This window comes from Doryrhamphus excisus, unplaced genomic scaffold (assembly GCF_030265055.1).
Source record: "Doryrhamphus excisus isolate RoL2022-K1 unplaced genomic scaffold, RoL_Dexc_1.0 HiC_scaffold_25, whole genome shotgun sequence".
Classification (NCBI taxonomy): Eukaryota; Metazoa; Chordata; class Actinopteri; order Syngnathiformes; family Syngnathidae; genus Doryrhamphus; species Doryrhamphus excisus.
This window is the reverse complement of record NW_026652243.1, coordinates 1,127,009-1,145,531: the sequence shown is the minus strand read 5'-3', so window position 1 is coordinate 1,145,531 and position 18,523 is coordinate 1,127,009. Positions and strand designations below refer to the sequence as shown.

The following is an 18,523-nucleotide window of genomic DNA, read 5'->3' as shown; positions in this document are numbered from 1 at the left end:
ATCTTATTTGAAGGCGACGCAGGCCAAACTAGATCCAGCAAAAAGTGTCAAACAGCGCCCTCTGCTGTCAGGCTAGAGCAGAAACCATAAAAAGCTTACAGCACCTGGTATTCCCAGGCGGTCTCCCATCCAAGTACTAACCAGGCCCTCCCCTGCTTAGCTTCCGAGATCAGGCGTTTTCAGGGTAGTATGGCCAAAAGCTGCCAAGGCAACTGAAAAGATCCTATTTGAAGGCGACGCAGGACAAACTAGACTCCAGCAAAACATGTCAAACAGCGCCCTCTGCTGTCAGGCTAGAGCAGAAACCATAAAAAGCTTACAGCACCTGGTATTCCCAGGCGGTCTCCCATCCAAGTACTAACCAGGCCCGCCCCTGCTTAGCTTCCGAGATCGGACGAGATCGGGCGTTTTCAGGGTAGTATGGTCGTAAGCTGCCAGGGCAAATGAAAAGATCCTATTTGAAGGCGACGCAGGCCAAACTAGACTCCAGCAAAAAGTGTCAAACAGCGCCCTCTGCTGTCAGGCAAGAGCAGAAACCATAAAAGGCTTACAGCACCTGGTATTGCCAGGCGGTCTCCCATCCAAGTACTAACCAGGCCCACCCCTGCTTAGCTTCCGAGATCGGACGAGATCGGGCGTTTTCAGGGTAGTATGGCCGTAAGCTGCCAGGACAACTGAAAAGATCTTATTTGAAGGCGACGCAGGCCAAACTAAATCCAGCAAAAAGTGTCAAACAGCGCCCTCTGCTGTCAGGCTAGAGCAGAAACCATAAAAAGCTTACAGCACCTGGTATTCCCAGGCGGTCTCCCATCCAAGTACTAACCAGGCCCGCCCCTGCTTAGCTTCCGAGATCGGGCGTTTTCAGGGTAGTATGGCCGTAAGCTGCCAGGTCAACTGAAAAGATCCTATTTGAAGGTGACGCAGGCCAAACTAGACTCCAGCAAAACATGTCAAACAGCGCCCTCTGCTGTCAGGCAAGAGCAGAAACCATGAAAAGCTTACAGCACCTGGTATTCCCAGGCGGTCTCCCATCCAAGTACTAACCAGGCTCGCCCCTGCTTAGCTTCCGAGATCGGACGAGATCGGGCGTTTTCAGGGTAGTATGGCCGTAAGCTGCCACATCAACTGAAAAGATCCTATTTGAAGGCGACGCAGGCCAAACTAGACTCCAGCAAAAGGTGTCAAACAGCGCCCTCTGCTGTCAGGCAAGAGCAGAAACCATAAAAAGCTTACAGCACCTGGTATTCCCAGGCGGTCTCCCATCCAAGTACTAACCAGGCCCGCCCCTGCTTAGCTTCCGAGATCGGACGAGATCAGGCGTTTTCAGGGTGGTATGGCCGTAAGCTGCCAGGACAACTGAAAAGATCTTATTTGAAGGCGACGCAGGCCAAACTAGATCCAGCAAAAAGTGTCAAACAGCGCCCTCTGCTGTCAGGCTAGAGCAAAAACCATAAAAAGCTTACAGCACCTGGTATTCCCAGGCGGTCTCCCATCCAAGTACTAACCAGGCCCTCCCCTGCTTAGCTTCCGAGATCAGGCGTTTTCAGGGTAGTATGGCCAAAAGCTGCCAAGGCAACTGAAAAGATCCTATTTGAAGGCGACGCAGGACAAACTAGACTCCAGCAAAACATGTCAAACAGCGCCCTCTGCTGTCAGGCAAGAGCAGAAACCATAAAAAGCTTACAGCACCTGGTATTCCCAGGCGGTCTCCCAGCCAAGTACTAACCAGGCCCGCCCCTGCTTAGCTTCCGAGATCGGACGAGATCGGGCGTTTTCAGGGTAGTATGGCCGTAAGCTGCCAGGTCAACTGAAAAGATCCTATTTGAAGGTGACGCAGGCCAAACTAGACTACAGCAAAAAGTGTCAAACAGCGCCCTCTGCTGTCAGGCAAGAGCAGAAACCATAAAAAGCTTACAGCACCTGGTATTCACAGGCGGTCTCCCATCCAAGTACTAACCAGGCCCGGCCCTGCTTAGCTTCCGAGATCGTACGAGATCGGGCGTTTTCAGGGTAGTATGGCCTAAGCTGCCAGGTCAACTGAAAAGATCCTATTTGAAAGTGACGCAGGCCAAACTAGACTACAGCAAAAAGTGTCAAACAGCGCCCTCTGCTGTCAGGCAAGAGCAGAAACCATAAAAAGCTTACAGCACCTGGTATTCACAGGCGGTCTCCCATCCAAGTACTAACCAGGCCCGCCCCTGCTTAGCTTCCGAGATCGGGCGTTTTCAGGGTAGTATGGCCGTAAGCTGCCAGGACAACTGAAAAGATCCTATTTGAAGAAGACGCAGGCCAAACTAGACTCCAGCAAAAAGTGTCAAACAGCGCCCTCTGCTGTCAGGCAAGAGCAGAAACCATAAAAAGCTTACAGCACCTGGTAATCCCAGGCGGTCTCCCATCCAAGTACTAACCAGGACCGCCCCTGCTTAGCTTCCGAGATCGGACGAGATCGGGCGTTTTCAGGGTAGTATGGCCGTAAGCTGCAAGGGTGACTGAAAAGATCCTATTTGAAGGCGACGCAGGCCAAACTAGACTCCAGCAAAAAGTGTCAAACAGCGCCCTCTGCTGTCAGGCAAGAGCAGAAACCATAAAAAGCTTACAGCACCTGGTATTCCCAGGCGGTCTCCCATCCAAGTACTAACCAGGCCCGCCCCTGCTTAGCTTCCGAGATCGGACGAGATCAGGCGTTTTCAGGGTGGTATGGCCGTAAGCTGCCAGGACAACTGAAAAGATCTTATTTGAAGGCGACGCAGGCCAAACTAGATCCAGCAAAAAGTGTCAAACAGCGCCCTCTGCTGTCAGGCTAGAGCAGAAACCATAAAAAGCTTACAGCACCTGGTATTCCCAGGCGGTCTCCCATCCAAGTACTAACCAGGCCCGCCCCTGCTTAGCTTCCGAAATCGGACGAGATCGGGCGTTTTCAGGGTAATATGGCCGTAAGCTGCCACATCAACTGAAAAGATCCTATTTGAAGGCGACGCAGGCCAAACTAGATTCCAGCAAAAAGTGTCAAACAGCGCCCTCTGCTGTCAGGCAAGAGCAGAAACCAAAAAAAGCTTACAGCACCTGGTATTCCCAGGCGGTCTCCCATCCAAGTACTAACCAGGCCCGCCCCTGCTTAGCTTCCGAGATCGGACGAGATCAGGCGTTTTCAGGGTGGTGTGGCCGTAAGCTGCCAGGACAACTGAAAAGATCTTATTTGAAGGCGACGCAGGCCAAACTAGATCCAGCAAAAAGTGTCAAACAGCGCCCTCTGCTGTCAGGCTAGAGCAGAAACCATAAAAAGCTTACAGCACCTGGTATTCCCAGGCGGTCTCCCATTCTAGTACTAACCAGGCCCGCCCCTGCTTAGCTTCCGAGATCGGACGAGATCGGGCGTTTTCAGTGTAGTATGGCCATAAGCTGCCAGGTCAACTGAAAAGATCCTATTTGAAGAAGACGCAGGCCAAACTAGACTCCAGCAAAAAGTGTCGAACAGCGCCCTCTGCTGTCAGGCAAGAGCAGAAACCATAAAAAGCTTACAGCACCTGGTATTCCCAGGCGGTCTCCCATCCAAGTACTAACCAGGCCCGTCCCTGCTTAGCTTCCGAGATCGGACGAGATCGGGCTTTTTCAGGGTAGTATGGCCGAAAGCTGCCAGGGCAACTGAAAATGTCCTATTTGAAGGCGACGCAGGCCAAACTAGACTCCAGAAAAAAGTGGCAAACAGCGCCCTCTGCTGTCAGGCAAGAGCAGAAACCATAAAAAGCTTACAGCACCTGGTATTCCCAGGCGGTCTCCCATCCAAGTACTAACCAGGCCCACCCTGCTTAGCTTCCGAGATCGGACGAGACCGGGCGTTTTCAGGGTAGTATGGCCGTAAGCTGCCAGGGCAACTGAAAAGATCCTATTTGAAGGCGACGCAGGCCAAACTAGACTCCAGCAAAAAGTGTCAAACAGCGCCCTCTGCTGTCAGGCAAGAGCAGAAACGTTAAAAAGCTTACAGCACCTGGTATTCCCAGGCGGTCTCCCATCCAAGTACTAACCAGGCCCGCCCCTGCTTAGCTTCCGAGATCGGACGAGATCGGGCGTTTTCAGGGTAGTATGGCCGTAAGCAGCCAGGACAACGGAAAAGATCTTATTTGAAGGCGACGCAGGCCAAACTAGATCCAGCAAAAAGTGTCAAACAGCGCCCTCTGCTGTCAGGCTAGAGCAGAAACCATAAAAAGCTTACAGCACCTGGTATTCCCAGGCGGTCTCCCATTTAAGTACTAACCAGGCTCGCCCCTGCTTAGCTTCCGAGATCGGACGAGATCGGGCGTTTTCAGGGTAGTATGGCCGTAAGCTGCCACATCAACTGAAAAGATCCTATTTGAAGGCGACGCAGGCCAAACTAGACTCCAGCAAAAGGTGTCAAACAGCGCCCTCTGCTGTCAGGCAAGAGCAGAAACCATAAAAAGCTTACAGCACCTGGTATTCCCAGGCGGTCTCCCATCCAAGTACTAACCAGGCCCGCCCCTGCTTAGCTTCCGAGATCGGACGAGATCAGGCGTTTTCAGGGTGGTATGGCCGTAAGCTGCCAGGACAACTGAAAAGATCTTATTTGAAGGCGACGCAGGCCAAACTAGATCCAGCAAAAAGTGTCAAACAGCGCCCTCTGCTGTCAGGCTAGAGCAAAAACCATAAAAAGCTTACAGCACCTGGTATTCCCAGGCGGTCTCCCATCCAAGTACTAACCAGGCCCTCCCCTGCTTAGCTTCCGAGATCAGGCGTTTTCAGGGTAGTATGGCCGTAAGCTGCCACATCAACTGAAAAGATCCTATTTGAAGGCGACGCAGGCCAAACTAGACTCCAGCAAAAGGTGTCAAACAGCGCCCTCTGCTGTCAGGCAAGAGCAGAAACCATAAAAAGCTTACAGCACCTGGTATTCCCAGGCGGTCTCCCATCCAAGTACTAACCAGGCCCGCCCCTGCTTAGCTTCCGAGATCGGACGAGATCAGGCGTTTTCAGGGTGGTATGGCCGTAAGCTGCCAGGACAACTGAAAAGATCTTATTTGAAGGCGACGCAGGCCAAACTAGATCCAGCAAAAAGTGTCAAACAGCGCCCTCTGCTGTCAGGCTAGAGCAAAAACCATAAAAAGCTTACAGCACCTGGTATTCCCAGGCGGTCTCCCATCCAAGTACTAACCAGGCCCTCCCCTGCTTAGCTTCCGAGATCAGGCGTTTTCAGGGTAGTATGGCCAAAAGCTGCCAAGGCAACTGAAAAGATCCTATTTGAAGGCGACGCAGGACAAACTAGACTCCAGCAAAACATGTCAAACAGCGCCCTCTGCTGTCAGGCAAGAGCAGAAACCATAAAAAGCTTACAGCACCTGGTATTCCCAGGCGGTCTCCCAGCCAAGTACTAACCAGGCCCGCCCCTGCTTAGCTTCCGAGATCGGACGAGATCGGGCGTTTTCAGGGTAGTATGGCCGTAAGCTGCCAGGTCAACTGAAAAGATCCTATTTGAAGGTGACGCAGGCCAAACTAGACTACAGCAAAAAGTGTCAAACAGCGCCCTCTGCTGTCAGGCAAGAGCAGAAACCATAAAAAGCTTACAGCACCTGGTATTCACAGGCGGTCTCCCATCCAAGTACTAACCAGGCCCGGCCCTGCTTAGCTTCCGAGATCGTACGAGATCGGGCGTTTTCAGGGTAGTATGGCCTAAGCTGCCAGGTCAACTGAAAAGATCCTATTTGAAAGTGACGCAGGCCAAACTAGACTACAGCAAAAAGTGTCAAACAGCGCCCTCTGCTGTCAGGCAAGAGCAGAAACCATAAAAAGCTTACAGCACCTGGTATTCACAGGCGGTCTCCCATCCAAGTACTAACCAGGCCCGCCCCTGCTTAGCTTCCGAGATCGGGCGTTTTCAGGGTAGTATGGCCGTAAGCTGCCAGGACAACTGAAAAGATCCTATTTGAAGAAGACGCAGGCCAAACTAGACTCCAGCAAAAAGTGTCAAACAGCGCCCTCTGCTGTCAGGCAAGAGCAGAAACCATAAAAAGCTTACAGCACCTGGTAATCCCAGGCGGTCTCCCATCCAAGTACTAACCAGGACCGCCCCTGCTTAGCTTCCGAGATCGGACGAGATCGGGCGTTTTCAGGGTAGTATGGCCGTAAGCTGCAAGGGTGACTGAAAAGATCCTATTTGAAGGCGACGCAGGCCAAACTAGACTCCAGCAAAAAGTGTCAAACAGCGCCCTCTGCTGTCAGGCAAGAGCAGAAACCATAAAAAGCTTACAGCACCTGGTATTCCCAGGCGGTCTCCCATCCAAGTACTAACCAGGCCCGCCCCTGCTTAGCTTCCGAGATCGGACGAGATCAGGCGTTTTCAGGGTGGTATGGCCGTAAGCTGCCAGGACAACTGAAAAGATCTTATTTGAAGGCGACGCAGGCCAAACTAGATCCAGCAAAAAGTGTCAAACAGCGCCCTCTGCTGTCAGGCTAGAGCAGAAACCATAAAAAGCTTACAGCACCTGGTATTCCCAGGCGGTCTCCCATCCAAGTACTAACCAGGCCCGCCCCTGCTTAGCTTCCGAGATCGGACGAGATCGGGCGTTTTCAGGGTAATATGGCCGTAAGCTGCCACATCAACTGAAAAGATCCTATTTGAAGGCGACGCAGGCCAAACTAGATTCCAGCAAAAAGTGTCAAACAGCGCCCTCTGCTGTCAGGCAAGAGCAGAAACCAAAAAAAGCTTACAGCACCTGGTATTCCCAGGCGGTCTCCCATCCAAGTACTAACCAGGCCCGCCCCTGCTTAGCTTCCGAGATCGGACGAGATCAGGCGTTTTCAGGGTGGTGTGGCCGTAAGCTGCCAGGACAACTGAAAAGATCTTATTTGAAGGCGACGCAGGCCAAACTAGATCCAGCAAAAAGTGTCAAACAGCGCCCTCTGCTGTCAGGCTAGAGCAGAAACCATAAAAAGCTTACAGCACCTGGTATTCCCAGGCGGTCTCCCATTCTAGTACTAACCAGGCCCGCCCCTGCTTAGCTTCCGAGATCGGACGAGATCGGGCGTTTTCAGTGTAGTATGGCCATAAGCTGCCAGGTCAACTGAAAAGATCCTATTTGAAGAAGACGCAGGCCAAACTAGACTCCAGCAAAAAGTGTCGAACAGCGCCCTCTGCTGTCAGGCAAGAGCAGAAACCATAAAAAGCTTACAGCACCTGGTATTCCCAGGCGGTCTCCCATCCAAGTACTAACCAGGCCCGTCCCTGCTTAGCTTCCGAGATCGGACGAGATCGGGCTTTTTCAGGGTAGTATGGCCGTAAGCTGCCAGGGCAACTGAAAATGTCCTATTTGAAGGCGACGCAGGCCAAACTAGACTCCAGAAAAAAGTGGCAAACAGCGCCCTCTGCTGTCAGGCAAGAGCAGAAACCATAAAAAGCTTACAGCACCTGGTATTCCCAGGCGGTCTCCCATCCAAGTACTAACCAGGCCCACCCTGCTTAGCTTCCGAGATCGGACGAGACCGGGCGTTTTCAGGGTAGTATGGCCGTAAGCTGCCAGGGCAACTGAAAAGATCCTATTTGAAGGCGACGCAGGCCAAACTAGACTCCAGCAAAAAGTGTCAAACAGCGCCCTCTGCTGTTAGGCAAGAGCAGAAACCATAAAAAGCTTACAGCACCTGGTATTCCCAGGCGGTCTCCCATTCAAGTACTAACCAGGCCCGCCCGTGCTTAGCTTCCGAGATCGGACGAGATCGGGCGTTTTCAAGGTAGTATGGCCGTAAGCTGCCAGGTCAACTGAAAAAATCCTATTTGAAGGTGACGCAGGCCAAACTCGACTCCAGCAAAACATGTCAAACAGCGCCCTCTGCTGTCAGGCTAGAGCAGAAACCATAAAAAGCTTACAGCACCTGGTATTCCCAGGCGGTCTCCCATTCAAGTACTAACCAGGCCCGCCCGTGCTTAGCTTCCGAGATCGGACGAGATCGGGCGTTTTCAAGGTAGTATGGCCGTAAGCTGCCAGGTCAACTGAAAAAATCCTATTTGAAGGTGACGCAGGCCAAACTCGACTCCAGCAAAACATGTCAAACAGCGCCCTCTGCTGTCAGGCAAGAGCAGAAACCATAAAAAGCTTACAGCACCTGGTATTCCCAGGCGGTCTCCCATCCAAGTACTAACCAGGCCCGCCCCTGCTTAGCTTCCGAGATCGGGCGTTTTCAGGGTAGTATGGCCAAAAGCTGCCAAGGCAACTGAAAAGATCCTATTTGAAGGCGACGCAGGACAAACTAGACTCCAGCAAAAAGTGTCAAACAGCGCCCTCTGCTGTCAGGCAAGAGCAGAAACCATAAAAAGCGTACAGCACCTGGTATTCCCAGGCGGTCTCCCATCCAAGTACTAACCAGGCCCGCCCCTGCTTAGCTTCCGAGATCGGACGAGATCGGGCGTTTTCAGGGTAGTATGGCCGTAAGCTGCCAGGTCAACTGAAAAGATCCTATTTGAAGGTGACGCAGGCCAAACTAGACTCCAGCAAAACATGTCAAACAGCGCCCTCTGCTGTCAGGCAAGAGCAGAAACCATGAAAAGCTTACAGCACCTGGTATTCCCAGGCGGTCTCCCATCCAAGTACTAACCAGTCCCGCCCCTGCTTAGCTTCCGAGATCGGACGAGATCGGGCGTTTTCAGGGTAGTATGGCCGTAAGCTGCCAGGGCAACTGAAAAGATCCTATTTGAAGAAGACGCAGGCCAAACTAGACTCCAGCAAAAAGTGTCAAACAGCGCCCTCTGCTGTCAGGCAAGAGCAGAAACCATGAAAAGCTTACAGCACCTGGTATTCCCAGGCGGTCTCCCATCCAAGTACTAACCAGGCCCGCCCCTGCTTAGCTTCCGAGATCGGACGAGATCAGGCGTTTTCAGGGTGGTATGGCCGTAAGCTGCCAGGACAACTGAAAAGATCTTATTTGAAGGCGACGCAGGCCAAACTAGATCCAGCAAAAAGTGTCAAACAGCGCCCTCTGCTGTCAGGCTAGAGCAGAAACCATAAAAAGCTTACAGCACCTGGTATTCCCAGGCGGTCTCCCATCCAAGTACTAACCAGGCCCTCCCCTGCTTAGCTTCCGAGATCAGGCGTTTTCAGGGTAGTGTGGCCGTAAGCTGCCAGGGCAACTGTAAAGATCCTATTTGAAGGCGACGCAGGCCAAACTAGACTCCAGCAAAAAGTGTCAAACAGCGCCCTCTGCTGTCAGGCAAGAGCAGAAACCATAAAAAGCTTACAGCACCTGGTATTCCCAGGCGGTCTCCCATCCAAGTACTAACCAGGCCCGCCCCTGCTTAGCTTCCGAGATCGGACGAGATCGGGCGTTTTCAGGGTAGTATGGCCGTAAGCTGCCACATCAACTGAAAAGATCCTATTTGAAGGCGACGCAGGCCAAACTAGACTCCAGCAAAAAGTGTCAAACAGCGCCCTCTGCTGTCAGGCAAGAGCAGAAACCATAAAAAGCTTACAGCACCTGGTATTCCCAGGCGGTCTCCCATCCAAGTACTAACCAGGCCCGCCCCTGCTTAGCTTCCGAGATCGGACGAGATCGGGCGTTTTCAGGGTAGTATGGCCGTAAGCTGCCAGGACAACTGAAAAGATCCTATTTGAAGGCGACGCAGGACAAACTAGACTCCAGCAAAAAGTGTCAAACAGCGCCCTCTGCTGTCAGGCAAGAGCAGAAACCATAAAAAGCGTACAGCACCTGGTATTCCCAGGCGGTCTCCCATCCAAGTACTAACCAGGCCCGCCCCTGCTTAGCTTCCGAGATCGGACGAGATCGGGCGTTTTCAGGGTAGTATGGCCGTAAGCTGCCAGGTCAACTGAAAAGATCCTATTTGAAGGTGACGCAGGCCAAACTAGACTCCAGCAAAACATGTCAAACAGCGCCCTCTGCTGTCAGGCAAGAGCAGAAACCATGAAAAGCTTACAGCACCTGGTATTCCCAGGCGGTCTCCCATCCAAGTACTAACCAGTCCCGCCCCTGCTTAGCTTCCGAGATCGGACGAGATCGGGCGTTTTCAGGGTAGTATGGCCGTAAGCTGCCAGGGCAACTGAAAAGATCCTATTTGAAGAAGACGCAGGCCAAACTAGACTCCAGCAAAAAGTGTCAAACAGCGCCCTCTGCTGTCAGGCAAGAGCAGAAACCATGAAAAGCTTACAGCACCTGGTATTCCCAGGCGGTCTCCCATCCAAGTACTAACCAGGCCCGCCCCTGCTTAGCTTCCGAGATCGGACGAGATCAGGCGTTTTCAGGGTGGTATGGCCGTAAGCTGCCAGGACAACTGAAAAGATCTTATTTGAAGGCGACGCAGGCCAAACTAGATCCAGCAAAAAGTGTCAAACAGCGCCCTCTGCTGTCAGGCTAGAGCAGAAACCATAAAAAGCTTACAGCACCTGGTATTCCCAGGCGGTCTCCCATCCAAGTACTAACCAGGCCCTCCCCTGCTTAGCTTCCGAGATCAGGCGTTTTCAGGGTAGTGTGGCCGTAAGCTGCCAGGGCAACTGTAAAGATCCTATTTGAAGGCGACGCAGGCCAAACTAGACTCCAGCAAAAAGTGTCAAACAGCGCCCTCTGCTGTCAGGCAAGAGCAGAAACCATAAAAAGCTTACAGCACCTGGTATTCCCAGGCGGTCTCCCATCCAAGTACTAACCAGGCCCGCCCCTGCTTAGCTTCCGAGATCGGACGAGATCGGGCGTTTTCAGGGTAGTATGGCCGTAAGCTGCCACATCAACTGAAAAGATCCTATTTGAAGGCGACGCAGGCCAAACTAGACTCCAGCAAAAAGTGTCAAACAGCGCCCTCTGCTGTCAGGCAAGAGCAGAAACCATAAAAAGCTTACAGCACCTGGTATTCCCAGGCGGTCTCCCATCCAAGTACTAACCAGGCCCGCCCCTGCTTAGCTTCCGAGATCGGAAGAGATCGGGCGTTTTCAGGGTAGTATGGCCGTAAGCTGCCAGGACAACTGAAAAGATCCTATTTGAAGGCGACGCAGGCCAAACTAGACTCCAGCAAAAAGTGTCAAACAGCGCCCTCTGCTGTCAGGCAAGAGCAGAAACCATAAAAAGCTTACAGCACCTGGTATTCCCAGGCGGTCTCCCATCCAAGTACTAACCAGGCCCGCCCCTGCTTAGCTTCCGAGATCGGACGAGATCGGGCGTTTTCAGGGTAGTATGGCCGTAAGCTGCCAGGACAACTGAAAAGATCTTATTTGAAGGCGACGCAGGCCAAACTAGATCCAGCAAAAAGTGTCAAACAGCGCCCTCTGCTGTCAGGCTAGAGCAGAAACCATAAAAAGCTTACAGCACCTGGTATTCCCAGGCGGTCTCCCATCCAAGTACTAACCAGGCCCACCCCTGCTTAGCTTCCGAGATCGGACGAGATCGGGCGTTTTCAGGGTAGTATGGCCATAAGCTGCCAGGTCAACTGAAAAGATCCTATTTGAAGAAGACGCAGGCCAAACTAGACTCCAGCAAAAAGTGTCAAACAGCGCCCTCTGCTGTCAGGCAAGAGCAGAAACCATAAAAAGCTTACAGCACCTGGTATTCCCAGGCGGTCTCCCATCCAAGTACTAACCAGGCCCGCCCCTGCTTAGCTTCCGAGATCGGACAAGACCGGGCGTTTTCAGGGTAGTATGGCCGTAAGCTGCCAGGGCAACTGAAAAGATCCTATTTGAAGGCGACGCAGGCCAAACTAGACTCCAGCAAAAAGTGTCAAACAGCGCCCTCTGCTGTTAGGCAAGAGCAGAAACCATAAAAAGCTTACAGCACCTGGTATTCCCAGGCGGTCTCCCATTCAAGTACTAACCAGGCCCGCCCGTGCTTAGCTTCCGAGATCGGACGAGATCGGGCGTTTTCAAGGTAGTATGGCCGTAAGCTGCCAGGTCAACTGAAAAAATCCTATTTGAAGGTGACGCAGGCCAAACTCGACTCCAGCAAAACATGTCAAACAGCGCCCTCTGCTGTCAGGCAAGAGCAGAAACCATAAAAAGCTTACAGCACCTGGTATTCCCAGGCGGTCTCCCATCCAAGTACTAACCAGGCCCGCCCCTGCTTAGCTTCCGAGAACGGGCGTTTTCAGGGTAGTATGGCCAAAAGCTGCCAAGGCAACTGAAAAGATCCTATTTGAAGGCGACGCAGGACAAACTAGACTCCAGCAAAAAGTGTCAAACAGCGCCCTCTGCTGTCAGGCAAGAGCAGAAACCATAAAAAGCGTACAGCACCTGGTATTCCCAGGCGGTCTCCCATCCAAGTACTAACCAGGCCCGCCCCTGCGTAGCTTCCGAGATCGGACGAGATCGGGCGTTTTCAGGGTAGTATGGCCGTAAGCTGCCAGGTCAACTGAAAAGATCCTATTTGAAGGTGACGCAGGCCAAACTAGACTCCAGCAAAACATGTCAAACAGCGCCCTCTGCTGTCAGGCAAGAGCAGAAACCATGAAAAGCTTACAGCACCTGGTATTCCCAGGCGGTCTCCCATCCAAGTACTAACCAGTCCCGCCCCTGCTTAGCTTCCGAGATCGGACGAGATCGGGCGTTTTCAGGGTAGTATGGCCGTAAGCTGCCAGGGCAACTGAAAAGATCCTATTTGAAGAAGACGCAGGCCAAACTAGACTCCAGCAAAAAGTGTCAAACAGCGCCCTCTGCTGTCAGGCAAGAGCAGAAACCATGAAAAGCTTACAGCACCTGGTATTCCCAGGCGGTCTCCCATCCAAGTACTAACCAGGCCCGCCCCTGCTTAGCTTCCGAGATCGGACGAGATCAGGCGTTTTCAGGGTGGTATGGCCGTAAGCTGCCAGGACAACTGAAAAGATCTTATTTGAAGGCGACGCAGGCCAAACTAGATCCAGCAAAAAGTGTCAAACAGCGCCCTCTGCTGTCAGGCTAGAGCAGAAACCATAAAAAGCTTACAGCACCTGGTATTCCCAGGCGGTCTCCCATCCAAGTACTAACCAGGCCCGCCCCTGCTTAGCTTCCGAGATCGGACGAGATCAGGCGTTTTCAGGGTGGTATGGCCGTAAGCTGCCAGGACAACTGAAAAGATCTTATTTGAAGGCGACGCAGGCCAAACTAGATCCAGCAAAAAGTGTCAAACAGCGCCCTCTGCTGTCAGGCTAGAGCAGAAACCATAAAAAGCTTACAGCACCTGGTATTCCCAGGCGGTCTCCCATCCAAGTACTAACCAGGCCCTCCCCTGCTTAGCTTCCGAGATCAGGCGTTTTCAGGGTAGTGTGGCCGTAAGCTGCCAGGGCAACTGTAAAGATCCTATTTGAAGGCGACGCAGGCCAAACTAGACTCCAGCAAAAAGTGTCAAACAGCGCCCTCTGCTGTCAGGCAAGAGCAGAAACCATAAAAAGCTTACAGCACCTGGTATTCCCAGGCGGTCTCCCATCCAAGTACTAACCAGGCCCGCCCCTGCTTAGCTTCCGAGATCGGACGAGATCGGGCGTTTTCAGGGTAGTATGGCCGTAAGCTGCCACATCAACTGAAAAGATCCTATTTGAAGGCGACGCAGGCCAAACTAGACTCCAGCAAAAAGTGTCAAACAGCGCCCTCTGCTGTCAGGCAAGAGCAGAAACCATAAAAAGCTTACAGCACCTGGTATTCCCAGGCGGTCTCCCATCCAAGTACTAACCAGGCCCGCCCCTGCTTAGCTTCCGAGATCGGAAGAGATCGGGCGTTTTCAGGGTAGTATGGCCGTAAGCTGCCAGGACAACTGAAAAGATCCTATTTGAAGGCGACGCAGGCCAAACTAGACTCCAGCAAAAAGTGTCAAACAGCGCCCTCTGCTGTCAGGCAAGAGCAGAAACCATAAAAAGCTTACAGCACCTGGTATTCCCAGGCGGTCTCCCATCCAAGTACTAACCAGGCCCGCCCCTGCTTAGCTTCCGAGATCGGACGAGATCGGGCGTTTTCAGGGTAGTATGGCCGTAAGCTGCCAGGACAACTGAAAAGATCTTATTTGAAGGCGACGCAGGCCAAACTAGATCCAGCAAAAAGTGTCAAACAGCGCCCTCTGCTGTCAGGCTAGAGCAGAAACCATAAAAAGCTTACAGCACCTGGTATTCCCAGGCGGTCTCCCATCCAAGTACTAACCAGGCCCACCCCTGCTTAGCTTCCGAGATCGGACGAGATCGGGCGTTTTCAGGGTAGTATGGCCATAAGCTGCCAGGTCAACTGAAAAGATCCTATTTGAAGAAGACGCAGGCCAAACTAGACTCCAGCAAAAAGTGTCAAACAGCGCCCTCTGCTGTCAGGCAAGAGCAGAAACCATAAAAAGCTTACAGCACCTGGTATTCCCAGGCGGTCTCCCATCCAAGTACTAACCAGGCCCGCCCCTGCTTAGCTTCCGAGATCGGACAAGACCGGGCGTTTTCAGGGTAGTATGGCCGTAAGCTGCCAGGGCAACTGAAAAGATCCTATTTGAAGGCGACGCAGGCCAAACTAGACTCCAGCAAAAAGTGTCAAACAGCGCCCTCTGCTGTTAGGCAAGAGCAGAAACCATAAAAAGCTTACAGCACCTGGTATTCCCAGGCGGTCTCCCATTCAAGTACTAACCAGGCCCGCCCGTGCTTAGCTTCCGAGATCGGACGAGATCGGGCGTTTTCAAGGTAGTATGGCCGTAAGCTGCCAGGTCAACTGAAAAAATCCTATTTGAAGGTGACGCAGGCCAAACTAGACTCCAGCAAAACATGTCAAACAGCGCCCTCTGCTGTCAGGCAAGAGCAGAAACCATAAAAAGCTTACAGCACCTGGTATTCCCAGGCGGTCTCCCATCCAAGTATAACCAGGCCCGCCCCTGCTTAGCTTCCGAGATCGGGCGTTTTCAGGGTAGTATGGCCAAAAGCTGCCAAGGCAACTGAAAAGATCCTATTTGAAGGCGACGCAGGACAAACTAGACTCCAGCAAAAAGTGTCAAACAGCGCCCTCTGCTGTCAGGCAAGAGCAGAAACCATAAAAAGCGTACAGCACCTGGTATTCCCAGGCGGTCTCCCATCCAAGTACTAACCAGGCCCGCCCCTGCTTAGCTTCCGAGATCGGACGAGATCGGGCGTTTTCAGGGTAGTATGGCCGTAAGCTGCCAGGGCAAATGAAAAGATCCTATTTGAAGGCGACGCAGGCCAAACTAGACTCCAGCAAAAAGTGTCAAACAGCGCCCTCTGCTGTCAGTTAAGAGCAGAAACCATAAAAGGCTTACAGCACCTGGTATTGCCAGGCGGTCTCCCATCCAAGTACTAACCAGGCCCACCCCTGCTTAGCTTCCGAGATCGGACGAGATCGGGCGTTTTCAGGGTAGTATGGCCGTAAGCTGCCAAGAAAACTGAAAAGATCTTATTTGAAGGCGACGCAGGCCAAACTAGATCCAGCAAAAAGTGTCAAACAGCGCCCTCTGCTGTCAGGCTAGAGCAGAAACCATAAAAAGCTTACAGCACCTGGTATTCCCAGGCGGTCTCCCATCCAAGTACTAACCAGGCCCGCCCCTGCTTAGCTTCCGAGATCGGGCGTTTTCAGGGTAGTATGGCCGTAAGCTGCCAGGTCAACTGAAAAGATCCTATTTGAAGGTGACGCAGGCCAAACTAGACTCCAGCAAAACATGTCAAACAGCGCCCTCTGCTGTCAGGCAAGAGCAGAAACCATGAAAAGCTTACAGCACCTGGTATTCCCAGGCGGTCTCCCATCCAAGTACTAACCAGGCTCGCCCCTGCTTAGCTTCCGAGATCGGACGAGATCGGGCGTTTTCAGGGTAGTATGGCCGTAAGCTGCCACATCAACTGAAAAGATCCTATTTGAAGGCGACGCAGGCCAAACTAGACTCCAGCAAAAGGTGTCAAACAGCGCCCTCTGCTGTCAGGCAAGAGCAGAAACCATAAAAAGCTTACAGCACCTGGTATTCCCAGGCGGTCTCCCATCCAAGTACTAACCAGGCCCGCCCCTGCTTAGCTTCCGAGATCGGACGAGATCAGGCGTTTTCAGGGTGGTATGGCCGTAAGCTGCCAGGACAACTGAAAAGATCTTATTTGAAGGCGACGCAGGCCAAACTAGATCCAGCAAAAAGTGTCAAACAGCGCCCTCTGCTGTCAGGCTAGAGCAAAAACCATAAAAAGCTTACAGCACCTGGTATTCCCAGGCGGTCTCCCATCCAAGTACTAACCAGGCCCTCCCCTGCTTAGCTTCCGAGATCAGGCGTTTTCAGGGTAGTATGGCCAAAAGCTGCCAAGGCAACTGAAAAGATCCTATTTGAAGGCGACGCAGGACAAACTAGACTCCAGCAAAACATGTCAAACAGCGCCCTCTGCTGTCAGGCAAGAGCAGAAACCATAAAAAGCTTACAGCACCTGGTATTCCCAGGCGGTCTCCCAGCCAAGTACTAACCAGGCCCGCCCCTGCTTAGCTTCCGAGATCGGACGAGATCGGGCGTTTTCAGGGTAGTATGGCCGTAAGCTGCCAGGTCAACTGAAAAGATCCTATTTGAAGGTGACGCAGGCCAAACTAGACTACAGCAAAAAGTGTCAAACAGCGCCCTCTGCTGTCAGGCAAGAGCAGAAACCATAAAAAGCTTACAGCACCTGGTATTCACAGGCGGTCTCCCATCCAAGTACTAACCAGGCCCGGCCCTGCTTAGCTTCCGAGATCGTACGAGATCGGGCGTTTTCAGGGTAGTATGGCCTAAGCTGCCAGGTCAACTGAAAAGATCCTATTTGAAAGTGACGCAGGCCAAACTAGACTACAGCAAAAAGTGTCAAACAGCGCCCTCTGCTGTCAGGCAAGAGCAGAAACCATAAAAAGCTTACAGCACCTGGTATTCACAGGCGGTCTCCCATCCAAGTACTAACCAGGCCCGCCCCTGCTTAGCTTCCGAGATCGGGCGTTTTCAGGGTAGTATGGCCGTAAGCTGCCGGGACAACTGAAAAGATCCTATTTGAAGAAGACGCAGGCCAAACTAGACTCCAGCAAAAAGTGTCAAACAGCGCCCTCTGCTGTCAGGCAAGAGCAGAAACCATAAAAAGCTTACAGCACCTGGTAATCCCAGGCGGTCTCCCATCCAAGTACTAACCAGGACCGCCCCTGCTTAGCTTCCGAGATCGGACGAGATCGGGCGTTTTCAGGGTAGTATGGCCGTAAGCTGCAAGGGTGACTGAAAAGATCCTATTTGAAGGCGACGCAGGCCAAACTAGACTCCAGCAAAAAGTGTCAAACAGCGCCCTCTGCTGTCAGGCAAGAGCAGAAACCATAAAAAGCTTACAGCACCTGGTATTCCCAGGCGGTCTCCCATCCAAGTACTAACCAGGCCCGCCCCTGCTTAGCTTCCGAGATCGGACGAGATCGGGCGTTTTCAGGGTAGTATGGCCGTAAGCTGCCAGGTCAACTGAAAAGATCCTATTTGAAGGTGACGCAGGCCAAACTAGACTCCAGCAAAACATGTCAAACAGCGCCCTCTGCTGTCAGGCAAGAGCAGAAACCATGAAAAGCTTACAGCACCTGGTATTCCCAGGCGGTCTCCCATCCAAGTACTAACCAGTCCCGCCCCTGCTTAGCTTCCGAGATCGGACGAGATCGGGCGTTTTCAGGGTAGTATGGCCGTAAGCTGCCAGGGCAACTGAAAAGATCCTATTTGAAGAAGACGCAGGCCAAACTAGACTCCAGCAAAAAGTGTCAAACAGCGCCCTCTGCTGTCAGGCAAGAGCAGAAACCATGAAAAGCTTACAGCACCTGGTATTCCCAGGCGGTCTCCCATCCAAGTACTAACCAGGCCCGCCCCTGCTTAGCTTCCGAGATCGGACGAGATCAGGCGTTTTCAGGGTGGTATGGCCGTAAGCTGCCAGGACAACTGAAAAGATCTTATTTGAAGGCGACGCAGGCCAAACTAGATCCAGCAAAAAGTGTCAAACAGCGCCCTCTGCTGTCAGGCTAGAGCAGAAACCATAAAAAGCTTACAGCACCTGGTATTCCCAGGCGGTCTCCCATCCAAGTACTAACCAGGCCCTCCCCTGCTTAGCTTCCGAGATCAGGCGTTTTCAGGGTAGTGTGGCCGTAAGCTGCCAGGGCAACTGTAAAGATCCTATTTGAAGGCGACGCAGGCCAAACTAGACTCCAGCAAAAAGTGTCAAACAGCGCCCTCTGCTGTCAGGCAAGAGCAGAAACCATAAAAAGCTTACAGCACCTGGTATTCCCAGGCGGTCTCCCATCCAAGTACTAACCAGGCCCGCCCCTGCTTAGCTTCCGAGATCGGACGAGATCGGGCGTTTTCAGGGTAGTATGGCCGTAAGCTGCCACATCAACTGAAAAGATCCTATTTGAAGGCGACGCAGGCCAAACTAGACTCCAGCAAAAAGTGTCAAACAGCGCCCTCTGCTGTCAGGCAAGAGCAGAAACCATAAAAAGCTTACAGCACCTGGTATTCCCAGGCGGTCTCCCATCCAAGTACTAACCAGGCCCGCCCCTGCTTAGCTTCCGAGATCGGAAGAGATCGGGCGTTTTCAGGGTAGTATGGCCGTAAGCTGCCAGGACAACTGAAAAGATCCTAT

The 18,523-nt window shown here is 52.4% G+C and overlaps 64 non-coding genes and 17 pseudogenes across 64 annotated transcripts; all 81 read right to left on the bottom strand.

The window, feature by feature from the left end:
* Positions 1-92: 92 nt before the first annotated feature.
* On the bottom strand, positions 93-201 carry LOC131113600 (5S ribosomal RNA; annotated as a pseudogene).
* Positions 202-313: 112 nt separating this feature from the next.
* Positions 314-432, bottom strand: LOC131116225 (5S ribosomal RNA). Its single transcript, XR_009123482.1, has one exon. It is a non-coding gene; the product is annotated as a 5S ribosomal RNA (ribosomal RNA).
* Positions 433-544: 112 nt separating this feature from the next.
* Positions 545-663, bottom strand: LOC131116570 (5S ribosomal RNA). Its single transcript, XR_009123813.1, has one exon. It is a non-coding gene; the product is annotated as a 5S ribosomal RNA (ribosomal RNA).
* Positions 664-774: 111 nt separating this feature from the next.
* LOC131111864 (5S ribosomal RNA) lies at positions 775-883 on the bottom strand (annotated as a pseudogene).
* A 112-nt stretch (positions 884-995) lies between these two features.
* On the bottom strand, positions 996-1,114 carry LOC131116701 (5S ribosomal RNA). Its single transcript, XR_009123940.1, has one exon. It is a non-coding gene; the product is annotated as a 5S ribosomal RNA (ribosomal RNA).
* Positions 1,115-1,226: 112 nt separating this feature from the next.
* LOC131112709 (5S ribosomal RNA) lies at positions 1,227-1,345 on the bottom strand. The gene has a single exon (XR_009121418.1). It is a non-coding gene; the product is annotated as a 5S ribosomal RNA (ribosomal RNA).
* Positions 1,346-1,456: 111 nt separating this feature from the next.
* On the bottom strand, positions 1,457-1,565 carry LOC131113599 (5S ribosomal RNA; annotated as a pseudogene).
* Positions 1,566-1,677: 112 nt separating this feature from the next.
* Positions 1,678-1,796, bottom strand: LOC131115590 (5S ribosomal RNA). Its single transcript, XR_009122868.1, has one exon. It is a non-coding gene; the product is annotated as a 5S ribosomal RNA (ribosomal RNA).
* A 112-nt stretch (positions 1,797-1,908) lies between these two features.
* Positions 1,909-2,026, bottom strand: LOC131119091 (5S ribosomal RNA). The gene has a single exon (XR_009126219.1). It is a non-coding gene; the product is annotated as a 5S ribosomal RNA (ribosomal RNA).
* Positions 2,027-2,138: 112 nt separating this feature from the next.
* LOC131112261 (5S ribosomal RNA) lies at positions 2,139-2,247 on the bottom strand (annotated as a pseudogene).
* Positions 2,248-2,359: 112 nt separating this feature from the next.
* On the bottom strand, positions 2,360-2,478 carry LOC131118241 (5S ribosomal RNA). Its single transcript, XR_009125407.1, has one exon. It is a non-coding gene; the product is annotated as a 5S ribosomal RNA (ribosomal RNA).
* Positions 2,479-2,590: 112 nt separating this feature from the next.
* On the bottom strand, positions 2,591-2,709 carry LOC131112698 (5S ribosomal RNA). Its single transcript, XR_009121417.1, has one exon. It is a non-coding gene; the product is annotated as a 5S ribosomal RNA (ribosomal RNA).
* A 111-nt stretch (positions 2,710-2,820) lies between these two features.
* LOC131117332 (5S ribosomal RNA) lies at positions 2,821-2,939 on the bottom strand. Its single transcript, XR_009124553.1, has one exon. It is a non-coding gene; the product is annotated as a 5S ribosomal RNA (ribosomal RNA).
* Positions 2,940-3,051: 112 nt separating this feature from the next.
* LOC131115835 (5S ribosomal RNA) lies at positions 3,052-3,170 on the bottom strand. The gene has a single exon (XR_009123104.1). It is a non-coding gene; the product is annotated as a 5S ribosomal RNA (ribosomal RNA).
* Positions 3,171-3,281: 111 nt separating this feature from the next.
* LOC131117442 (5S ribosomal RNA) lies at positions 3,282-3,400 on the bottom strand. Its single transcript, XR_009124660.1, has one exon. It is a non-coding gene; the product is annotated as a 5S ribosomal RNA (ribosomal RNA).
* A 112-nt stretch (positions 3,401-3,512) lies between these two features.
* On the bottom strand, positions 3,513-3,631 carry LOC131117428 (5S ribosomal RNA). The gene has a single exon (XR_009124647.1). It is a non-coding gene; the product is annotated as a 5S ribosomal RNA (ribosomal RNA).
* A 112-nt stretch (positions 3,632-3,743) lies between these two features.
* LOC131117513 (5S ribosomal RNA) lies at positions 3,744-3,861 on the bottom strand. The gene has a single exon (XR_009124728.1). It is a non-coding gene; the product is annotated as a 5S ribosomal RNA (ribosomal RNA).
* A 112-nt stretch (positions 3,862-3,973) lies between these two features.
* On the bottom strand, positions 3,974-4,092 carry LOC131114766 (5S ribosomal RNA). The gene has a single exon (XR_009122068.1). It is a non-coding gene; the product is annotated as a 5S ribosomal RNA (ribosomal RNA).
* Positions 4,093-4,203: 111 nt separating this feature from the next.
* On the bottom strand, positions 4,204-4,322 carry LOC131117698 (5S ribosomal RNA). The gene has a single exon (XR_009124908.1). It is a non-coding gene; the product is annotated as a 5S ribosomal RNA (ribosomal RNA).
* A 112-nt stretch (positions 4,323-4,434) lies between these two features.
* Positions 4,435-4,553, bottom strand: LOC131112686 (5S ribosomal RNA). Its single transcript, XR_009121416.1, has one exon. It is a non-coding gene; the product is annotated as a 5S ribosomal RNA (ribosomal RNA).
* A 111-nt stretch (positions 4,554-4,664) lies between these two features.
* LOC131112092 (5S ribosomal RNA) lies at positions 4,665-4,773 on the bottom strand (annotated as a pseudogene).
* A 112-nt stretch (positions 4,774-4,885) lies between these two features.
* LOC131112673 (5S ribosomal RNA) lies at positions 4,886-5,004 on the bottom strand. The gene has a single exon (XR_009121413.1). It is a non-coding gene; the product is annotated as a 5S ribosomal RNA (ribosomal RNA).
* A 111-nt stretch (positions 5,005-5,115) lies between these two features.
* LOC131113598 (5S ribosomal RNA) lies at positions 5,116-5,224 on the bottom strand (annotated as a pseudogene).
* Positions 5,225-5,336: 112 nt separating this feature from the next.
* On the bottom strand, positions 5,337-5,455 carry LOC131115589 (5S ribosomal RNA). Its single transcript, XR_009122867.1, has one exon. It is a non-coding gene; the product is annotated as a 5S ribosomal RNA (ribosomal RNA).
* Positions 5,456-5,567: 112 nt separating this feature from the next.
* Positions 5,568-5,685, bottom strand: LOC131119089 (5S ribosomal RNA). Its single transcript, XR_009126218.1, has one exon. It is a non-coding gene; the product is annotated as a 5S ribosomal RNA (ribosomal RNA).
* Positions 5,686-5,797: 112 nt separating this feature from the next.
* Positions 5,798-5,906, bottom strand: LOC131112260 (5S ribosomal RNA; annotated as a pseudogene).
* Positions 5,907-6,018: 112 nt separating this feature from the next.
* Positions 6,019-6,137, bottom strand: LOC131118240 (5S ribosomal RNA). Its single transcript, XR_009125406.1, has one exon. It is a non-coding gene; the product is annotated as a 5S ribosomal RNA (ribosomal RNA).
* Positions 6,138-6,249: 112 nt separating this feature from the next.
* LOC131112661 (5S ribosomal RNA) lies at positions 6,250-6,368 on the bottom strand. Its single transcript, XR_009121412.1, has one exon. It is a non-coding gene; the product is annotated as a 5S ribosomal RNA (ribosomal RNA).
* Positions 6,369-6,479: 111 nt separating this feature from the next.
* LOC131115997 (5S ribosomal RNA) lies at positions 6,480-6,598 on the bottom strand. Its single transcript, XR_009123263.1, has one exon. It is a non-coding gene; the product is annotated as a 5S ribosomal RNA (ribosomal RNA).
* Positions 6,599-6,710: 112 nt separating this feature from the next.
* On the bottom strand, positions 6,711-6,829 carry LOC131115834 (5S ribosomal RNA). Its single transcript, XR_009123103.1, has one exon. It is a non-coding gene; the product is annotated as a 5S ribosomal RNA (ribosomal RNA).
* A 111-nt stretch (positions 6,830-6,940) lies between these two features.
* LOC131117441 (5S ribosomal RNA) lies at positions 6,941-7,059 on the bottom strand. The gene has a single exon (XR_009124659.1). It is a non-coding gene; the product is annotated as a 5S ribosomal RNA (ribosomal RNA).
* A 112-nt stretch (positions 7,060-7,171) lies between these two features.
* Positions 7,172-7,290, bottom strand: LOC131116162 (5S ribosomal RNA). The gene has a single exon (XR_009123422.1). It is a non-coding gene; the product is annotated as a 5S ribosomal RNA (ribosomal RNA).
* A 112-nt stretch (positions 7,291-7,402) lies between these two features.
* LOC131117512 (5S ribosomal RNA) lies at positions 7,403-7,520 on the bottom strand. The gene has a single exon (XR_009124727.1). It is a non-coding gene; the product is annotated as a 5S ribosomal RNA (ribosomal RNA).
* Positions 7,521-7,632: 112 nt separating this feature from the next.
* LOC131116992 (5S ribosomal RNA) lies at positions 7,633-7,751 on the bottom strand. The gene has a single exon (XR_009124222.1). It is a non-coding gene; the product is annotated as a 5S ribosomal RNA (ribosomal RNA).
* Positions 7,752-7,863: 112 nt separating this feature from the next.
* Positions 7,864-7,982, bottom strand: LOC131116990 (5S ribosomal RNA). Its single transcript, XR_009124220.1, has one exon. It is a non-coding gene; the product is annotated as a 5S ribosomal RNA (ribosomal RNA).
* A 112-nt stretch (positions 7,983-8,094) lies between these two features.
* Positions 8,095-8,203, bottom strand: LOC131113009 (5S ribosomal RNA; annotated as a pseudogene).
* Positions 8,204-8,315: 112 nt separating this feature from the next.
* Positions 8,316-8,434, bottom strand: LOC131116212 (5S ribosomal RNA). Its single transcript, XR_009123469.1, has one exon. It is a non-coding gene; the product is annotated as a 5S ribosomal RNA (ribosomal RNA).
* A 112-nt stretch (positions 8,435-8,546) lies between these two features.
* On the bottom strand, positions 8,547-8,665 carry LOC131117197 (5S ribosomal RNA). Its single transcript, XR_009124422.1, has one exon. It is a non-coding gene; the product is annotated as a 5S ribosomal RNA (ribosomal RNA).
* Positions 8,666-8,777: 112 nt separating this feature from the next.
* Positions 8,778-8,896, bottom strand: LOC131112650 (5S ribosomal RNA). The gene has a single exon (XR_009121411.1). It is a non-coding gene; the product is annotated as a 5S ribosomal RNA (ribosomal RNA).
* A 111-nt stretch (positions 8,897-9,007) lies between these two features.
* On the bottom strand, positions 9,008-9,116 carry LOC131112791 (5S ribosomal RNA; annotated as a pseudogene).
* A 112-nt stretch (positions 9,117-9,228) lies between these two features.
* On the bottom strand, positions 9,229-9,347 carry LOC131114765 (5S ribosomal RNA). Its single transcript, XR_009122067.1, has one exon. It is a non-coding gene; the product is annotated as a 5S ribosomal RNA (ribosomal RNA).
* A 112-nt stretch (positions 9,348-9,459) lies between these two features.
* On the bottom strand, positions 9,460-9,578 carry LOC131114764 (5S ribosomal RNA). Its single transcript, XR_009122066.1, has one exon. It is a non-coding gene; the product is annotated as a 5S ribosomal RNA (ribosomal RNA).
* A 112-nt stretch (positions 9,579-9,690) lies between these two features.
* LOC131116211 (5S ribosomal RNA) lies at positions 9,691-9,809 on the bottom strand. Its single transcript, XR_009123468.1, has one exon. It is a non-coding gene; the product is annotated as a 5S ribosomal RNA (ribosomal RNA).
* Positions 9,810-9,921: 112 nt separating this feature from the next.
* LOC131117196 (5S ribosomal RNA) lies at positions 9,922-10,040 on the bottom strand. The gene has a single exon (XR_009124421.1). It is a non-coding gene; the product is annotated as a 5S ribosomal RNA (ribosomal RNA).
* A 112-nt stretch (positions 10,041-10,152) lies between these two features.
* Positions 10,153-10,271, bottom strand: LOC131112638 (5S ribosomal RNA). Its single transcript, XR_009121410.1, has one exon. It is a non-coding gene; the product is annotated as a 5S ribosomal RNA (ribosomal RNA).
* Positions 10,272-10,382: 111 nt separating this feature from the next.
* On the bottom strand, positions 10,383-10,491 carry LOC131112788 (5S ribosomal RNA; annotated as a pseudogene).
* A 112-nt stretch (positions 10,492-10,603) lies between these two features.
* Positions 10,604-10,722, bottom strand: LOC131114763 (5S ribosomal RNA). Its single transcript, XR_009122065.1, has one exon. It is a non-coding gene; the product is annotated as a 5S ribosomal RNA (ribosomal RNA).
* Positions 10,723-10,834: 112 nt separating this feature from the next.
* LOC131115490 (5S ribosomal RNA) lies at positions 10,835-10,953 on the bottom strand. The gene has a single exon (XR_009122766.1). It is a non-coding gene; the product is annotated as a 5S ribosomal RNA (ribosomal RNA).
* Positions 10,954-11,065: 112 nt separating this feature from the next.
* On the bottom strand, positions 11,066-11,184 carry LOC131114760 (5S ribosomal RNA). The gene has a single exon (XR_009122063.1). It is a non-coding gene; the product is annotated as a 5S ribosomal RNA (ribosomal RNA).
* A 111-nt stretch (positions 11,185-11,295) lies between these two features.
* On the bottom strand, positions 11,296-11,414 carry LOC131115279 (5S ribosomal RNA). Its single transcript, XR_009122562.1, has one exon. It is a non-coding gene; the product is annotated as a 5S ribosomal RNA (ribosomal RNA).
* A 112-nt stretch (positions 11,415-11,526) lies between these two features.
* Positions 11,527-11,645, bottom strand: LOC131117557 (5S ribosomal RNA). The gene has a single exon (XR_009124771.1). It is a non-coding gene; the product is annotated as a 5S ribosomal RNA (ribosomal RNA).
* Positions 11,646-11,757: 112 nt separating this feature from the next.
* Positions 11,758-11,876, bottom strand: LOC131116989 (5S ribosomal RNA). Its single transcript, XR_009124219.1, has one exon. It is a non-coding gene; the product is annotated as a 5S ribosomal RNA (ribosomal RNA).
* A 112-nt stretch (positions 11,877-11,988) lies between these two features.
* LOC131113911 (5S ribosomal RNA) lies at positions 11,989-12,097 on the bottom strand (annotated as a pseudogene).
* Positions 12,098-12,209: 112 nt separating this feature from the next.
* LOC131117943 (5S ribosomal RNA) lies at positions 12,210-12,328 on the bottom strand. Its single transcript, XR_009125141.1, has one exon. It is a non-coding gene; the product is annotated as a 5S ribosomal RNA (ribosomal RNA).
* Positions 12,329-12,440: 112 nt separating this feature from the next.
* Positions 12,441-12,559, bottom strand: LOC131117195 (5S ribosomal RNA). The gene has a single exon (XR_009124420.1). It is a non-coding gene; the product is annotated as a 5S ribosomal RNA (ribosomal RNA).
* A 112-nt stretch (positions 12,560-12,671) lies between these two features.
* Positions 12,672-12,790, bottom strand: LOC131112627 (5S ribosomal RNA). Its single transcript, XR_009121409.1, has one exon. It is a non-coding gene; the product is annotated as a 5S ribosomal RNA (ribosomal RNA).
* A 111-nt stretch (positions 12,791-12,901) lies between these two features.
* LOC131112615 (5S ribosomal RNA) lies at positions 12,902-13,020 on the bottom strand. The gene has a single exon (XR_009121408.1). It is a non-coding gene; the product is annotated as a 5S ribosomal RNA (ribosomal RNA).
* Positions 13,021-13,131: 111 nt separating this feature from the next.
* LOC131112787 (5S ribosomal RNA) lies at positions 13,132-13,240 on the bottom strand (annotated as a pseudogene).
* Positions 13,241-13,352: 112 nt separating this feature from the next.
* LOC131114759 (5S ribosomal RNA) lies at positions 13,353-13,471 on the bottom strand. The gene has a single exon (XR_009122062.1). It is a non-coding gene; the product is annotated as a 5S ribosomal RNA (ribosomal RNA).
* A 112-nt stretch (positions 13,472-13,583) lies between these two features.
* Positions 13,584-13,702, bottom strand: LOC131115489 (5S ribosomal RNA). The gene has a single exon (XR_009122765.1). It is a non-coding gene; the product is annotated as a 5S ribosomal RNA (ribosomal RNA).
* Positions 13,703-13,814: 112 nt separating this feature from the next.
* On the bottom strand, positions 13,815-13,933 carry LOC131114758 (5S ribosomal RNA). Its single transcript, XR_009122061.1, has one exon. It is a non-coding gene; the product is annotated as a 5S ribosomal RNA (ribosomal RNA).
* A 111-nt stretch (positions 13,934-14,044) lies between these two features.
* LOC131115278 (5S ribosomal RNA) lies at positions 14,045-14,163 on the bottom strand. The gene has a single exon (XR_009122561.1). It is a non-coding gene; the product is annotated as a 5S ribosomal RNA (ribosomal RNA).
* A 112-nt stretch (positions 14,164-14,275) lies between these two features.
* On the bottom strand, positions 14,276-14,394 carry LOC131117555 (5S ribosomal RNA). The gene has a single exon (XR_009124769.1). It is a non-coding gene; the product is annotated as a 5S ribosomal RNA (ribosomal RNA).
* A 112-nt stretch (positions 14,395-14,506) lies between these two features.
* LOC131116988 (5S ribosomal RNA) lies at positions 14,507-14,625 on the bottom strand. Its single transcript, XR_009124218.1, has one exon. It is a non-coding gene; the product is annotated as a 5S ribosomal RNA (ribosomal RNA).
* Positions 14,626-14,737: 112 nt separating this feature from the next.
* LOC131114060 (5S ribosomal RNA) lies at positions 14,738-14,845 on the bottom strand (annotated as a pseudogene).
* Positions 14,846-14,957: 112 nt separating this feature from the next.
* LOC131116209 (5S ribosomal RNA) lies at positions 14,958-15,076 on the bottom strand. Its single transcript, XR_009123466.1, has one exon. It is a non-coding gene; the product is annotated as a 5S ribosomal RNA (ribosomal RNA).
* A 112-nt stretch (positions 15,077-15,188) lies between these two features.
* LOC131116569 (5S ribosomal RNA) lies at positions 15,189-15,307 on the bottom strand. The gene has a single exon (XR_009123812.1). It is a non-coding gene; the product is annotated as a 5S ribosomal RNA (ribosomal RNA).
* A 111-nt stretch (positions 15,308-15,418) lies between these two features.
* On the bottom strand, positions 15,419-15,527 carry LOC131111863 (5S ribosomal RNA; annotated as a pseudogene).
* A 112-nt stretch (positions 15,528-15,639) lies between these two features.
* LOC131116700 (5S ribosomal RNA) lies at positions 15,640-15,758 on the bottom strand. The gene has a single exon (XR_009123939.1). It is a non-coding gene; the product is annotated as a 5S ribosomal RNA (ribosomal RNA).
* Positions 15,759-15,870: 112 nt separating this feature from the next.
* Positions 15,871-15,989, bottom strand: LOC131112604 (5S ribosomal RNA). Its single transcript, XR_009121407.1, has one exon. It is a non-coding gene; the product is annotated as a 5S ribosomal RNA (ribosomal RNA).
* Positions 15,990-16,100: 111 nt separating this feature from the next.
* LOC131113597 (5S ribosomal RNA) lies at positions 16,101-16,209 on the bottom strand (annotated as a pseudogene).
* Positions 16,210-16,321: 112 nt separating this feature from the next.
* Positions 16,322-16,440, bottom strand: LOC131115588 (5S ribosomal RNA). The gene has a single exon (XR_009122866.1). It is a non-coding gene; the product is annotated as a 5S ribosomal RNA (ribosomal RNA).
* Positions 16,441-16,552: 112 nt separating this feature from the next.
* LOC131119088 (5S ribosomal RNA) lies at positions 16,553-16,670 on the bottom strand. Its single transcript, XR_009126217.1, has one exon. It is a non-coding gene; the product is annotated as a 5S ribosomal RNA (ribosomal RNA).
* A 112-nt stretch (positions 16,671-16,782) lies between these two features.
* LOC131112259 (5S ribosomal RNA) lies at positions 16,783-16,891 on the bottom strand (annotated as a pseudogene).
* Positions 16,892-17,003: 112 nt separating this feature from the next.
* LOC131118239 (5S ribosomal RNA) lies at positions 17,004-17,122 on the bottom strand. Its single transcript, XR_009125405.1, has one exon. It is a non-coding gene; the product is annotated as a 5S ribosomal RNA (ribosomal RNA).
* Positions 17,123-17,234: 112 nt separating this feature from the next.
* LOC131114757 (5S ribosomal RNA) lies at positions 17,235-17,353 on the bottom strand. The gene has a single exon (XR_009122060.1). It is a non-coding gene; the product is annotated as a 5S ribosomal RNA (ribosomal RNA).
* Positions 17,354-17,465: 112 nt separating this feature from the next.
* Positions 17,466-17,584, bottom strand: LOC131117194 (5S ribosomal RNA). Its single transcript, XR_009124419.1, has one exon. It is a non-coding gene; the product is annotated as a 5S ribosomal RNA (ribosomal RNA).
* A 112-nt stretch (positions 17,585-17,696) lies between these two features.
* Positions 17,697-17,815, bottom strand: LOC131112592 (5S ribosomal RNA). The gene has a single exon (XR_009121406.1). It is a non-coding gene; the product is annotated as a 5S ribosomal RNA (ribosomal RNA).
* Positions 17,816-17,926: 111 nt separating this feature from the next.
* LOC131112786 (5S ribosomal RNA) lies at positions 17,927-18,035 on the bottom strand (annotated as a pseudogene).
* A 112-nt stretch (positions 18,036-18,147) lies between these two features.
* On the bottom strand, positions 18,148-18,266 carry LOC131114756 (5S ribosomal RNA). Its single transcript, XR_009122059.1, has one exon. It is a non-coding gene; the product is annotated as a 5S ribosomal RNA (ribosomal RNA).
* A 112-nt stretch (positions 18,267-18,378) lies between these two features.
* Positions 18,379-18,497, bottom strand: LOC131115488 (5S ribosomal RNA). The gene has a single exon (XR_009122764.1). It is a non-coding gene; the product is annotated as a 5S ribosomal RNA (ribosomal RNA).
* Positions 18,498-18,523: the final 26 nt, after the last annotated feature.